Below are 13,484 nucleotides of genomic sequence, written 5' to 3'. Positions count from 1 at the left end.
CCACTGAGGTATATGATTTGGTATGAATGTATACACGTTTTGCTGCAGAAATATTAATGATTCTGATTACGATGGCTCTCCTGAACACCTCTGGGGTTGTGATAGAAAAATGGCCTCTGAAACTGTCCTAATTCCTGAAACCTGAAAAAAATGTTACCTTCCATGGCAAAATGGACTGTTCAAATCTAACTGAATGAAGGACCTTGAGATAGAAGGTGAGCTGCATTATCCATGTGGGCCCACTGTGATCACAGGTGTCCTTCCAGGAGGGGGGCAGAGGGCTCAGAGACACACGAGCCAAGATGGCAGTAGCAGAAGAAGGTCAAAGAGAGCGAATAGACTGGAAGAGGCTAGGGGCTGGCTTTGAAGCCAGAGGAAGGAGCTCAAACCAAGGAATGCAGGTGGCCTCTAGCACTGGAGAAGCGAGGAGACAGATTTCCTCTAGAGCCTCTGGGAGGAACACATTCCTGCCAACACTTTGATTTCAGGCTTTCTGACCTCCAGGAACTGTAAAATAATAAATCTCTGCTGTTGTAAGCCATTAAGTTTGTGCTTATTTGTTACAGCAGCAACAGAAATGAATACAGAGATATAGTGTGACATACAGTGTATGCACTAAATTTCCTTTCTGAAAGAGAAAATTTTGAATATAAAACTCTTGTCCTGAGAGTATCGGGCACTGGCTTGTTGATTTATGGTTGTATGATCCTGTGTCAGATCTTTCATCTCCTTAAATCTCAGGTTCCTCATCTATAAGATGGGTATAAAAATCACATCTTCCCTCAAGGTCTTTGTGAAGGACATGGTGATGCTCTTCCTAAATCCCCCTTCAAGGAAGGCCTTGGTGCCCAAGGGATCAGAAGTGCTGTTGGTAATTCAGCTGAAAACCCATCAGCCCTGAGGGATTGTCTCAGCTGCATAGAACCCTTGAGGGAGGGGGCACATCTATGTCTGATTGATATGGGGTTTATAAAGGCCTGACCATTTCCAAAGAGCTGAGACTCAGAACTTCTAATTGTCCGCAAACATTTCTCTATAAACTTTTTAAATTGGGGAGTCAATGTGGGCATTTCAAAATAGTTTGTTAAAGTCAAAAGACATACCTAGTCTTCCAAAATTTAGGTGGAGCTAAAGATTATGGTAAATTTTTTTTAATGAAGAATAGTTTGCTAATTAATTATATAAATTCAAAATATAAGTATTTTAAATTATTATAAATAAGCCAATGTATTTTCAAACAGGAAGTTATTAAAATAACACAGGAATCCAATCAAATGACAAAAACATGAGGATATAAAAAAGGAAGGGGGGGAACGATCAAGTCTTATCAATTGGGTAAGCCACATCTACAAACTTCAGCTAACCCTCAAAGGCTAAGCTGGATGCTCATGGCCCAAGCGTGGTGTATAATTGTTTGTCCTCAATCTAGCTACCACACTTCCTGTAGCTTTAGCCTGGGGAGACTGTAATGAACTTCTAGCCAGTATAACTGAACTTGCATCCACAGGCTCAGTGGGAAGCTGGTGATGGGAAATTTACCAGAATTTAGAAACTTCTAGAAAGAGATGAGTAAAGGAGGAGAGAAGCTGCTTCAAACAATCTAGTCTTCTTCCAAAACTAGGTGGAGAGTTTGGAAAAAGAGGAACCCTAATAATTTCAAATCAAGACAGCTTAACATGGAAAAACTTCAGGCAACAGAGACTTTTCAGAAGAAAAAAAATTCCATGGCCATTCCATGGACACATTGACTAGAAGCCCCTGGCATTCCTCTAAGTTTCTTTTAGGTGTCCCAGAAACACCGGCAGTCATCATAGCCTGCACATTTCCTATTGTCCCTTCCAGATTCATGCTGTACCCTTTCCCATCTTGCTCTGTGCCCTGTTCATATCTTCCCCCAGCTGGGTCAACCCCAGGGAGCGCCAACAAGAGGCCCTTAGAGAGAGGGAAGAGGAGGTCAGGAGGGTGGTTTGCCCACCCTCCTCCTCGAGGCCCGCCATGGTGGCAGCATCCCTCATATCACAGCTTTGTCAGAGGGCCCTCTCTACAAAAACTCTCTCAGTTTCAGGGATCCGGTGAGCCCCTCCGCCCTCCCCACTTCCCTGACCAGGGATGGTAAAAGCCCTAGGTAACTACACTCTTGACCGTTTTGATGTCCCTACAGCCTGGCTACACTTTGTAAACAGTCTGTTTATTAAATTCCCTCCAAGGTGCCCAGTAGAAGACTACCGTTTGCTTCCTGCTGTGACCTTCACCGAGATAAATGGCATGGGCATTATTAAACACTTGCAAGAACGGTTTCATTTAATCTTCTTCCCCAAGAATTCCATGAGGTGGGTGTTATTACTCCACCTTACAGACGAGGACTCTCAGGCCTAGAGAAATTCCAAATCACCCACCAGAAAATAACAAGCCAGGACCTGAACCCAGGCTGGTTGAGCCCCGACTACAATTTGAACCACCACGCTCTACTGCTGTGATGGTTGTCCGACCTCACCGTGCACACGACTTCAGCAGGTCAATAATATATTTTCAGAAACTGGTTACCACCCCTCAGCACCAGAGATTAGTAGCTGGTCTACACCTGATGAAAATGAACAGCATTACTACTGATGACCCTCAGAGGTTCTCACTGCAAGCAGCCCTTCCTCATCCTTTTCTGATGGGCTAATAAAAGTGTGGAATCCATGAGGTCTGCAGGTGCTGGAGTGTAAGTGGTAGCAAGAGAAAGAGAGCGCGAGAGAATGAAAAGGTCTAGACAGGCAGGTCATGCTTAAATATCAAGTCATTCCTACCCAGTCTTTGGTCTTCAGTAAGAGGGTGGCCAATGTACACGCTTTGAGTGTTGACCTTTGAAATGGAGAGCAAGTGTTTATAGACAGGATCTCATCTCTTGTCTGACAGAGGGAGAGTCTTATGTGCTCTGGATGATGAAATTTTTGTCTGCCAAATTAGAACCAGCCAGCAGCCCTTTATCTTTAAACCAGTGGTTCTATAAACTGCAGTCCCCACTTAATGACGCCATAGATCTTTGCAGCCTCACATTTCTTTTTCAAAGCCTTCTTGAATATCTTGCACATACAGATGACCTTTAGACTCCATTTAGTAAGTTCTTAAATCTATCCCATCCTGCTGGGATTTGGGCTGGAAAAGTGTGAACTTTACTATTAATCTCAGTGAGACCCATTGTCGTCTCAGTTAGGCTTCTTTGTTGCAGGCAACAGAACCCAACTCTGGCCAACCTAGGCAAAGAGGAACTTTTAGAAAGGATGTCCAGGGCTTGTGGAATTTACAGGAGACCTCCATGATTTGTGGGGACTGGGTTTAGGACAGACAGGAACCAAGGAAGCTGCATTCCAGAACCTAGAACAGTCTGATTCAAATGCTTTTAACTCCCTGAGAGACTTCTAGACTGTTCCTCCTCTTGTACTGCTTGGGACCCGAAGTATCCAGAGAAAATGTCTGGGGAACTCAGCTGAGGTCTTATATTCCCTCTCCCACATCTTCCCTGCCCTCTCCACCAACTGGCTTTCCCTGTGGGAAGTGGTCACCAGGAATTGCCCTCTGGAGAAGCTGCGGTCAATGGCCATCTCTATCCCCTTGTCCTACACCAGAAGTTACCTACATGTTCACCTACATACAGACTGCTCCTCTCCCTGGCCAGTGGGCTACCCTCAACCAATGAGGGACAGGGTCTGGAAGATCCACAATCCAGCTCCCACGCCCTTCAGGAAGAAATTTCTTAAGTCTGTTCCTTCTTAGAAGGTCCTCAGTGTGATTGAGCCCAGGTGTCCACAGTGATGATTGGAGTTTTAATGCAAATAAGAGACAGTCTCTTCCACCTTTTCATGTCATACTTCCATACTGTCTCAGGGTTTCCTGGAATCTTTTCCCAAATAACTGCTTGCACTCAAATCCCTGTCTCAAGGTCTGCCTTATAGGAACCCAGAGGAAGACATTTTAACCAGACTTTCTACATCAGGGGAGAATCGCATCCCTGATAGGAATTCCAACTGCAATGAGAAGGGAAATGAAGAGTAACTGCAAATGACAAACAACTGCCACATCCATTCACAACAATTCCAAAAAAAAAAAAAAAAAATTTTCTTAAGATTTTTAAGAAGGGGAAAAATTATAGAAAATGTTTCCCATTATAAGTTTTTATTTTGCTCTTTTATTTCAAGATGAATTAAGGAAGATTCTCAAGTTGTACCATCATGTTTTTAGAAGTACATCTGTATTAGTTATCAGTTGCTATTCCCAAAACTCAGTGGCTTAAAACAATAAACATTTACTATCTCACAGTTCCTGTGGGTCAGGATTTTGGGAGCAGCTTCGTTGGGGGGTTCTGGCTTAGGGTCTCGTGAGGTTGCAGTCAAGATGCTGGTGGGGGGGGCGCTGTCATCTGAAGGCTTGACCGAGGCCTCCAGGATGGCTCGTTCCCATGGCCGTTGGCAGGAGGCCACAGCTCCTCACTACATGGACTCCCTATAAGGATTGCCGGAGTGTTCTCCAGACACGGCAGCTGGCTGCCCTGAATGAGTGATCCAAGAATAGCGCCATGATGGAAGCTGTGGTGTCTTTTAGGAGCCAACTTTGGAAGTCACATCATTCATTTTTGTAGAATTCTACTGGTTACACAAGTCAGCTCTATTCAAAGTGGAAGCAGTGGACATATGGGTGTAAATATCAGGAGGTGGGGAATACCGAGGGCCATTTTCGAGGCTGACTATGCAGTACCACTTTCTTCTAAAGCAGCCAACTCTTTTGGAAGTCTTTAAAAAAGTGACTGATAATTCTACCGAGTGGAGTCAGGTACCCCCATCCTACAACTAGTGGGTCCACAACTAGATGCCTTAGGGTAAGAGCTTAATATGTAGCCCAATTGTTTTGTGAAAAGAAGGACCTCAGTGCAGTTCATTTCCCTTGTGCTTACGCTTCTGGCCTGGAGTCTGAGGATAACCAGATCTCCAGAGTTGGAACCAAAATGTGACTTGTGCTGGATAGACGTGTGTTTGGATAGACAAGCTCTCCCCTGCCAATGCTTCCCTTCCTCCTTCATGGGGATCAGATCCTAAAGGCCAGCAAGAAATAAACAGAAGAGGGAAAATTCCTTTGTCAGCCCACCAGAACCTAGTAAAAACAGAGCCATATGCTGCAGAACCCAATCCGGAAATTCCAGCTTGACATAAAAAATATAAAATACCATCCTCAATGAGCCAAGCCTTTATAAAGATGAGTGACTCTGCCAACCCAAATAAGTGGGAAGGCCACATGAGTTAAAGTGCCAAGCACATTTTAGAACTACCCTCCCCCCCACAACCAAATCATAAATCTAATGTAAGGAAGGCCTGTGGATAAGGGCCTGGCAGATTATCTTTCATGGAATTTCTCTTACTCACCAAGAGCCCAGGGTTCAATCTGTGCATGTTGTAGATTTTACTGACCCAGAGCTCAAAGGGAGAACAACATTGTTACCTGCGAACCAACCCCTAAAAATAGACTCTAACAAGGGCATTTCTCTTCATGAGAAATGGAAATTACAGATATTTGGAAAAGCACTGAAATTTATACCATGGCACTATCATATGCGTTGATTTAAATAGTGGGTCACTTTACTGCAAATTTGTGACATAAATACAGGGATTCAGATGACAAAATGCCAGAGATAAACAGCATTACAAAGCTCTTTCACAGAAATGCTAATTGTGTGCTCTCTGAGTCCCTCACTCGGTAACTAGCACTAACAACCATGTGGTTGCTCAGGCCAGAAAACTGGGAAGCATCCTTGACATTTGTCCTTCATGTGCTTATGCTCCACTTCTAATTTATTATCAAGGTTTCTGCATCCTACACTTTTCTCAATGTTTTCCACACCTCTCCATCTCCACCAGCCCACTCGGGTCTTTTCCTTGGCCAGCTGCAGACATCTTGAAACTCTTTTCCCATCTTCTAGTCAGGTCATGCCCCTCCTCCACAAGAGTTAGCATTTGTTTCTGCTGTAACAGACAAACTCAAAATAAAAGCATAGAGAAGTGTGGAGATTAGCAATTCAGGGGTGGTATGACACTCTTCAAATTGCCAGAGACCCAGCTTTCATTCTTGTGTTCTATGGTGTGGCTTCTATTCCAAGGTCACCTCATGGTTCAAAATGGCTGCCAGAGCTCCAGCCAACACATCTGCCTTGCAGCTAGCAGGAATAAGGAAAGGGTTGAACATGCCCTCTCCTTTAAAGGATACTTCCCAGAATTGTACACACAAACCTTTACGTTGCATTGTCCATAACTCACATAACCACAGTTGGTGGCAAGGGAGACTGGGAAATTTAATCTTTATGCCAATCATGTGCAAAATACAAATCAGGGCTGTTATTACTAAGGAAAAAGAATAGAGTAGTAATTAGGAAGAGCATGTTGGCAATTCCCCATTAGGGACTTGATTATCCCCTTATGTGGAGAGCCTGGTTAAGGTGTCTTAGTTTGGCTTCCCCTAAAGCAGACCTTGAGACAGTTTGTGCTCCTCCCCTAACACATCATCTCAGCCAGAAAATTCTCTTTATATGCCCTTTGAAAACTTACTCCTGGAGGCCCCACAGGCCATGGTAAAGAGTTTAGTTTGGCTGTACAATGAGAAGCTACTATTGAGCTTTGAACATGAGAGTGACAAGATCAAACTGGTGGTTTTCAAAGTTCCCCTTGGCTACTGTGAGGGACAGTCTGTAGTAAAGCAAGCGCCAAGCAGGGAGACTATATGGGAGAATATTACAGGACTTCAAGGGACAGGTGAAGGCATCTAAGTACAGATGACAGCAGAGAGATGCGAGTGAGGGACAAACTTGGGTCATATTGTGGGTACACGGTCAACCATACTAGCTGTCGGAAAGGCCCCAGGATTTTGGATGGGGACACCACTCACTGAGAGGGGACTGGCTGGAGGAGGAGCAAGCCCATGAAGGAAAAAAATCAAAAGTTCTTCTCATGATGAGTCAGCAGTGCCTAGCAGGCATCCAAATGGAGATGTCACGTAGGCAGTTAATACACGAGTCTGGTGTGCAAGCACAGAGTCACAGCCAGAGGTATATTTTTCGGATTCATGAGCACACGGTGATATTTAAAATCACTGACCTGGGTAAGATCACCTGTGGAGGGACAGATGAAAGAAGAGCCAGGAGAGGGGGAAGGGGGGCTGAGGACAAAGCCTTCATGTGCTCCAACATGCCCCAACTCTGGGACCCAAGGACATGGATCCGGGAGAGACTGAGTTCCCCACGGTGTAAAATGGAAACACGTCTGGGAAAGTGTGTGGGACAACACGACGTGCTTTAAAAATGGAAACAGTCCTTATTTCTGCATCAAAAAGTAAATAATTTGAAACAACTGATTACCTTTATCCAATCAGCTGAAATGTTTTATAACCAACTGTTAGAAAAATAAGTTGCGGTTTGATTGTGTTTAATATAACTGTTTGGAGCTTGCTTTCTTTTTTCATATTAGTTTATGTGTTTAGGAAGAAACACCATATAAAAGTAAAAATTGTTATTAAAAGTGTTCATAAAAGAACCTTCATAGTTCTCTTGTTTTATGTTACAAATGACATCCCTAAACACCCCACGGCAAAGGATTTGGAAGATAAACATTTAAAAGAAGAGAAAAAAAAATCTTTTTTTATATTGAATATGACTCATCATACTTTTTACATTTTTCTGTATATCACAATAGAAAATGAAAGGAAAAATGGCTAATATTTCTTAAGTACCTACTACATACTGTGTAGTTGTATGTGATTATTATTGTGTACTATGATTATTATTGTGTACACAACTTCATTTGATTTTTTTCCAAGTCTCGTAAGAAGTGGGTATGAGTCAATGCACGTTACATGGAAGAAACCGAGGCCCAGAGAGCTTGAATTATCTTGCAGGCCAGACGGTGGGAGAGCCGGTCTGTAAACCCAGCTTAGGGTGGCTCTGGAGCCCATGCACTAATCTTTTATTCTACTGTTTCAGAACTGTGATCTATGTTACTCCTTCTATACTTTGTTTCCTACTGCTGCTATAACAAATTAACACAAACTGAGGGATTGAAAACAATGCTAACTTTTTATTTTACAGTTCTGTAGTTCAAAGTCCAAAAATAGATCTTAGGGACTAAAATTACCATGTCTACAGAGCTGGGCTCCTTCCAGAGGCTCTAGGGGAGAATCTATTCCTGTTTGCACTATCTTACAGAGTTTTTGATTCAGGGGGTTAGGGTTAGGCATGAGAATTTGCTTTTCTATCCAGTTCCCAGGAGATGCGGACACTGCTGGTCGGGGGACTCCGCTTTAAGAACCTTAAATATAAGGCTGAACATTATATTCCCTCTGTTAAAATAGTGTGTCTTCTTGTTTTCAAGATGGCCCCTGAGTGATTCAATGGCCTTCACCGAAATAGTACACACCCAGATCCATGAGTTTGGTTTGGTATGTCAGATGGCGGGGAAATAATCTCAACACCCACTTCCAACCTGGACCTCTCCATGAGATTGAATCCTTATTCCTCAGCTCGTAGCCCCTTCCAGCAATGAAATCAGGGTGGCATCTGCTTCCATGACCACACTTTTTTCTCTGGCTCTGACCCTCCTTCCTCCCTCTTATCTTGTGATTACCCTGGGCCCAGGATAATCGGGATAACATTCCCGCCTCAAGATCCTTCCCTTCACCATGCCTACAAAGTCCTTACGCCATGTAGGGTAACATATCCACACGTCTCAGGAATTCCATGTGCACATCTCTGGGAGCCATTATTCTGTCCACAATACCTGCCTACCTGCTCCTTCATGCTCCTCTCATTCCATTTGAAGAGAAAATCATGCTAAAGCATTTTGAGTTCTTCACTCAGTGTCAGGTCCTCTTTCTGGGCCTTTGCCCACCTGTCAGTATTTTTAGCACAGGAACCATAGGCCCTCGACAGAATGGGGCCCCTCACTTTCTGATGAACTGGTCCCTCCCTTTCAGTTATTGTTTTCAGACTGGGTACTCAGACACTGGAGAAATGTGGGGGAAATGCATGCCTGCCCTGACATTTGACAGTCTGGAGACAAGACTACTCCCCCTTTCAAACAGCTCCCCTCACCCCCATGTCTCCCTCCCAAGGAGGATCCTGACTTGAGTGCAGAAAGACACTTTGCCTTGGCATTCAAGGCCCTTCATGGTCCAACCGTATCCTCCATCCCCAACAACATAGCCCAGTTCAAACCACAGCCAGCTCCTCTCCAGCCCTGAAAACACCCTGCCCTTCCACATATCACTCCCTTTGCACACACATCACCCCTTCCAATGCCCCTGGACTCCTCCGCTGGGTGAGAATGGACTAATCTTTGAAGAGGGCCCACATGCCATGCCCTTCCAGAAAAGGCGATTCCCCTCATCAGAATTAGTGGGACCAGCCTCTGGGTTCCCAGGGACTTTGTTCATACCCACTGTTAAGGCAGGGATCCTTCAGCTCAGCTCAAATTAGGCAGGTACAGAGAAGTTTCAGACTCAAGCAGCGGATGTTCAGAAGCAGGCCTGGCTTCAAGCGTGGCTGGATCCAGGGTCTCAGACAATAGCATCAACTTCATCAGTTTCCTCTCTCCTTCCCCCTCATCTCCATTTCCTAGGTCTGTCCCTTCCCTGATGTCCTCTTCTACGCAACATGGGACAATGACTGCCATCTATAAGTAATCCCAGTTTAGCAAGCCAGGTGGAAAACGAGACCCTCTCAACACATAGATGGCGCTCCCAGGGAGGTATCATTGGCCCCATTGTTCCCCTGCCCATCAATGAACCCAATATTTTGGCCAGAGAAGATGAACTTTTCAGTCATTGGCCGCCTGAGGTCATGGGCCTAACTTTGCATTGAGGATGCAGGGCACTTTAGATCAGCTTCCTTGGGACCCAGAGCGTGAGGAGGGGATACCCAAAGAAACATGCCAAACAGACCAAAATTACACTGCCACAGACCCCCGCAGCCTGGGGTAGGACCTACCACTTTGTGTTTTCCTTTATCTGTTTATACAGTTAGCTATTACTAATAATCACTTTGATTCTACTACTTGAGCACACACTTTTCATTCACTGAACAGCTATTAACTAATTGGCTACTGTGTGCCCAGAACTGTGCGGGACACTTACTTGGACTCTGTCTTACTCCTCGCAACAACCCTGCAGGCTGAGCACTTTCATCACCCACCCTGCCTGCTACCACCAAGGACAGAAGAAGTGAGGCTCAGAGACCTCATGTGGCAAGCCAAGGCCACCAAACTCTGGTTAAAAAATCTGAACCAAAGGGCATTAGGCTCTAAGGACTAGAGTCTTCCCACTACCCTGTGTCAGCTTCAAGAGAGGGCTTGAGTCTTGTTCATCTCTGTTATGTCCTCCAGCATCTAGCTCACTGCAAGGCAGCCCAGCCAGTGCTCAATAAATGGCTGTTGAAAGTGTGAGTCAGTGAATGGAGGAATGTCACACTTCATGATTCTCTGCCTGAGATATCCTGACAGGAGGTAGAGCTGCATCACTGGGATCCTCCCAGACCCTGAGGAGCATCAAAGGGGATGGGAAAGAAGAGGGGAAGGGAATAATGACTGGGTCTCAGTTTTGCTGAGACCCGCTTAGTTATTCTGGGCAACGGGGTTATGGATTGAACTGTGTCCCCCCCCCCATATTTATATGTTGAAGTCCCAGCCCCAGTATCTCAGAATGTGACCATATTCGGAGAGAAGTTCTCTACAGAGACAATCAAGTCAAAAGGAGGTCATTAGGGTGGGCCCTAATCCAATATGGCCGTTGTCCTTTTTAAAGGGAGAAGTATGGACGCAGAAACTTCATAAGGAAAGACACTGCGGGGACACAGGGGGAAGAGAGACAACTATAAGCTAAGGAGAGAGGCCTGCACCAGCTTCTCCCTCACAGCCAACCCTGACAACACCATGATCTCGAAATGCCAGCCCCCAGAACCACAAGACAATACATGTCTATCCGATAAACCACCCCGTCTGTGGTACTTTGATATACCAGCCCTAGGAAACTATGTACGTAGACTTATGATGTGTGCGTACACACACACCCTCTCACACATTTTTTTCATTAAAATAAAAAAAAAACCCCTAGTGAAGCAATGAAACAATAATGGACACTTAGCAGATAAAATCAAATTTCATTTACAGTCATCATACCCTCCCCCCAACCATTAGAATAAACGGGCCTCATTTAAAAAGAAAAAAAAAAAAACCCAAAACTTTCTGGTCTCCCACTTTCTACAGAAAAGGTTCACTCAGGAGAAACCACCATATGAAATCCAAATTTATCTGGGTTTTACTTGGAAACAACCTCACCGGAATGCAGAAGTGGAGCAAGGGATGCGAGGGACCGTCTGGAAGCCGTGTGCATGCTGTTGCTGGGGAGGGAGCCCAGGGAGGAAGCCGGGAGCTACAGAGGTAGAGAAAGGCCCGGTGGGCCTCCAGCCCCCCAGGTCACCCTCCCCATTCCCTACTCTCTCTCCTGCTTCCTGAGATCACCTCTCAAGTCAATCCCCTGCACCCAAACCCTTGACTTTGGGCTCTGCAATCAAAGAAACCCAAACTTACGAAGATTAAAAATCACAAGCAAGCTTAGCAAATGTCAAACAGGCCTTTTTAAAATGCCCACTGTTATCATTATTCACCTGGGGTCTGTAGTTCGTGGGCACTGTGAAAACTTGCTTCTAAGGTGGGCAATCTCAGAGACTTAGCTCGTACCCAAGAACCTCGATATGCTTTTAGTAAGATACCACTTTAGGCCTAAAAATGGATTAAGTCCCCCTGTTGACTGAGGTCACTTGATGAAACCAAAATTTGTTCAAAATGGAAATGCCTGGAAATGAAAACGGAAATTCTTGAAGTACTTCATCAGGTCAGATGAGAGCATTTTACCCTCCTAAATGTAGAGAGTTGTGGGTGTCTAAAATTATAAACCTCTCCCTGTTGGTTTTTATGTTCATGGTCTAAGGGGGAATGGTAAAACAGAAGTATGCACAACAGCCCGAAACAAAGGTGTGATATTTCTAGTACATAAAGGATTTTTTTATTGTACCTTTTCAGTGCTCATTTAGCTTTGTATACAAATAGCTACAGGCAAGCCACGTGGTAACAGAAATGTTTCTGAGATTTGCAATAGGACAAGCCATTTGACATTAACTAAAGACTGAAGTACACAGTTGGAAATGACTCTGGAAGTGGCTCTGGGTGTTAGGAAAGCTTGCTATAGTAGCTCCAGAATCAGACTGGATTTAAGAAAAAAAAAATTGGTTTTCCACAACATGGCCATTTGAATAGAAACCAACTACCAAAGTATTTCTGCCTAGCATTCTCCAGATCCACAGTAAAGAAGAGCATTTTAAATTCAAGCACAATCTGTGTGGCATGATTTCTGTTAGCTAGTGATTTACAGCAAGCTACCCCTAGGTTGTCCAGCCATCACTGAAGAGCCAGCTAGACAGGGGGTTACCAGGGACTCCAGGGGTCAAAATTGGAAGAATTTTACCTCTGAGAACCTTCTATTTCCAGAGACAAAGCAAGAATAATAACAAGCCTGGGATTGGGATCCTTAAAACAGCACTTCTCCTACTTACATGTAGATTTGAATCCCCCCACCCTGCCCAGGGATCTTGTTAAAATGCAGAATCTGATGGGGGACCGGGGGAGGGGGGGTCTCGGTCAGAGCCTGGGAGCCTGCATCTCTAACAAGCTCCCAGGTGATGCTGATGGTTCCCCGACCACATTTTGAGTTGTAAAGCTCTAAAGACCAGGGGTTGTAAAACTGACTCCCAGGAGTCAAGAAGTCTGGCTCCAAATTTTGGTTCCACTCCTAAAAGTTTGTTAAAGTCTCTTGTCAAATCACAGTTGGAGGTGTGTGAGACCACCATCTCCAGACAGGCCAGAGAGAGACAGAGACACTGGGAAAGACCCTATGTAACTACTTCTCTTTCAGTGAAATCAGAGACCAAAGCTAATTCCTCCAGCTACTCTTATGATTCCTGTACTGAGAGATGCTTTAATGAAATTAATACATTCTTAGTCACCATTTCCTAACGAAATTGTCAGCACCCAGCCCCTATTAGCACGAGAATCAGGGAGTGTTAGTCCTGGGAGGGCCCCTAGAGATCAATTTATTCAATTCCTCCCCCCTCCCACACCCGCCCAAATATAGGCCTGAAAAGCAAACTTCAGGGGACCAGACTACTGAGCAAGGCGTTTCAAAGGAAACCATCAGGAGAGGAATCTCAGCCTGTCGACGCTGGGCTGGAAATACGGACGATTTTTTACTTTTGTAGTTGCTGCTATCCGTACTGCCCTGTGGACACCTGTCCCCCCCAAACCCCGACTCCATCCCTGCTGCCTCAAGTGATAAAGGATTCCTCAACTGACTTTTCATCTCATTCCCTAACTTTGCCATCTGATCATTAAAGCTGGCTCCCTTTGGATCTTAAGGCT

Source organism: Eumetopias jubatus, unplaced genomic scaffold (genome assembly GCF_037043125.1).
Source record: "Eumetopias jubatus isolate StellerSeaLion01/CBP00866 unplaced genomic scaffold, mEumJub1_p1.0 scaffold_1, whole genome shotgun sequence".
Classification (NCBI taxonomy): Eukaryota; Metazoa; Chordata; class Mammalia; order Carnivora; family Otariidae; genus Eumetopias; species Eumetopias jubatus.
Note: the sequence above shows the minus strand (reverse complement) of the source record.